The sequence below is a fragment of the Ctenopharyngodon idella genome, chromosome 3, assembly GCF_019924925.1.
Source record: "Ctenopharyngodon idella isolate HZGC_01 chromosome 3, HZGC01, whole genome shotgun sequence".
NCBI lineage: Eukaryota > Metazoa > Chordata > Actinopteri > Cypriniformes > Xenocyprididae > Ctenopharyngodon > Ctenopharyngodon idella.
This window is the reverse complement of record NC_067222.1, coordinates 26,095,259-26,098,563: the sequence shown is the minus strand read 5'-3', so window position 1 is coordinate 26,098,563 and position 3,305 is coordinate 26,095,259.

The window sequence follows — 3,305 nt, the reverse complement described above, 5'->3', positions numbered from 1 at the left end:
CCACATGTATATTTTAATGTAAATCCTTGTTAAATGGATGTGAGATGTAAATATGTCTTGTGTCATCAGGACCTGTGATGGAGGGTGGCCACTAAGATCCTCTAATCCAGGAAGGACCGCAAAAATTAAAACAAGTATTATAAGTATATATTATATAAATGCTGTGAACTTATATAAATATTGTCCAGAAACTTTTTACAATTTGTATATATACACAACAGTTCAAAAGTTTGGGGTGAGTAACTTTTTGTTTTAAAAAATTACTTTTATATTCAGCAAGGACACATTAAATTGATCAAAAGAGACAGTAAAGACTTTTATATTATCTAAAAATTATATTACAAACAAATGCTGCTCTTTTGACCTTTCATTCATCAAAGAATCCTAAAAAAATGATCAGTTTCCATATATATACAATTATATTATATTATATTATATATACTGAAAATCTACTGAAAATTCAGCTTTGCCATCACAGAAATAAATAAATTCCATTTTAAAATATATTAAATAGAAAACAATTACTTGAAATTGTAATCATTTTTCACAATATTATTGTTTTTATTGTATATTTGATCAAATAAATGCAGCCTTGGACTTGAAACGCTAACCAGTTAAAGGGTTAGTTCACACAAAAATGAAATTTCTGTCATTAATTACTCACCCTCATGTCGTTCCAAACCTGTAAGACCTTCGTTCATCTTCGGAACACAAATTAAGATATTTTTGATGAAATCTGAGGGGTTTTTTTATCTCGCATAGAAAGCAACGAAATTACCATACTGAGCCGGCATTCATACGTAAACACGGAAGCTCTGCACTGTAAAAAGTAATACACTCTATTTACTCCATAAAATTTTGGCAACAGATTACAAGCAATATTATTAATTAAATTCAACAAATAGAACTGAGTTAGAATTAATCAAATTTATTCCTTAAATGTCAACCATTTAAAACGAGTAAAATTTAGGTCAAATTTAAACAAAAATAGACAGACAGGCGTCAAAGATGAAGAACTCTTAATTTTGTATTGCCAACATTGAAGACACCTGATGATAACAAGAAGAATCACTGAAGGAAAGAGAAACACATGAATTAACAGAGGTTTAGATGTTGATTTTAATTTTATTTAAAATATTTGGTCACCATTATGGTGACCAAATATTTCGTATTTGGTCACCACTTTCGTTTAGTTGGCCAGTTTGAAGCTTTGTTTTTTATGTTAGTTTGTGGTGTTTGTAATGGTGTTTGCTAATTTAAATGTTTGACTTTTAAGGAATTAATTTGATTAATTTTAACTCAATTCTTATATGTATATATTTAATTAATAATATTGCTTGTAATCTGTTGCCACAATTTTATTGAGTAGATAGAGCGTATTACTTTTTACAGTGTGCACTGTGTTTACTGTGCCAACTGTGTAGAAGAATGACAGGAAAGAGGAAAAATTGTTGAATAAAATCATTATTTTTGTTTTGTTTTTACACACAAAAAGTATTCTCGTCACTTCATAACATTAAGGTTGAACCACTGTAGTCACGTTGACTTTTTATGTCTTTACTACTTCTCTGGACCTTGAATGTGGTAATTTCGTTGCTTTTGTATGGGAGATAAAATAAAAAATTGAAATATGTTAATTTATGTTCCCAAAGATAAACAAAGGTCTTACGGGTTTGGAATGACATGAGGGTGAGTAATTAATGACTGTAAGAGTTCTTCCATAAAATGTTCAGGAGGCACTCATAGAAGCATCAATTTTTTTCCATTTTATTAATTGCCACACTCATGTACTGGTCACACAGGTGCAAAAAGAAAAAAGAAAAAGAAAACAAAGATAATAAATTATACATCAACAGACTGAGTTCTGGGCCTCAGATGTTTCTCAAGGGATCCCTCACCAGAACTAACTCAGCCACAGAAAATTCCACCCTTTTAACCAGACAGACTAAACCATTTTATAATTATAAGGGGTCTCCATTCAGTAAATCAAACCTCGAAAAATATATAATATATATAAATAAACTCCATAAACATGAAATTACATTCACCATAAAGCAATGATGAAAATAAACACAAAAATAAATTTTACAAAAAGACATTTAAATGAAAAAACAATCCAAAACCATATGGTAACCAAAAAACTACATTTCCCATAATTCCCAGCAAAGGAAATGCCACGCACTTTTTAATAACAGGCCTTTGTTCCATGCTGCAGTCACGGATCCAGGCGGAACCACGGGTAAGACACAATCATCCAAAACAATTAAATAATATTAAACACAATATTAAACCCATATCTTTGTCTTGGTTTTATTCAATCACTAGCATGCACTCTAGCAACGAATTATCGCTCTTTAATATTATATGCGCGCATAAAGAGCATGCACCTTTAACAAAATAGTTTGGGTAAATAATATTAAAGAAACGAAATAAATGCATAGAAAATTATAAACAAGCAGAAAACAATTAATCCAAACAAAACGAAATCAATTACTCACAAAAAAAGAAGAAGAAGAAGAAGAAGAAAACTAGAACCATTGAAATAAAGTAGCCTATTATTTGGTAAGTGTGGCCTTAGCCATCACAATGACATAAATTTCATTTTTAGGTGAACTAACCCTTTAAATTAATTTAAAAAAGCATTACCGACCCCACATTTCTGAATGGTATATCTTTTGTCCTTATAATATTTAATATATTTAATAATATATTATTTTCAAAATATTAGGATATCTTTATATTTTGGGCTGTGTGTCATGCAAATGTCTAAATGTGTAGCCCATATCACACACTGCCTTTTTTTCCCTCTCTGACCTGTGGTGTGAAATCTCTTGTCAAAACCAGTGAGCAGTGGCCTTTTTATAACAAACACCAGTGGCTGGGAGCCCAAATGTGAGCAGTGCCTCAGCCTCCAGCAATCTGGACTGTAATGACACTTGATTTGTACTGACCTGCTGCAGTGTTCATCTGGTAAGCACAGATCCATCAGTTAGGTCAGTATGAAGCGTTCATACGTTACAGCCCTTAATTCAGCCGCTGAAGGATTTACTGGACAACAGCTGATTTATTGATTCAAGCTGATGCAAGTTTTGGTCTGCAGCTTGAAAGACATCATAGTCCTCGGTTTATTATGTTGCAAGCTGCAGTTGATTGACAGAAAATGCCCTTGAAGTTGTGCACGCTGTCACAATTATTTCAAACCCGCCTTTGAACTCATAAAGCCGCTATATGGTCTCTCACTCTCACAGCGTGGAGTCGAGTCTCTTTAAATGGCAGGAGATGAATGAGGGGTGGGATTGGTCCCT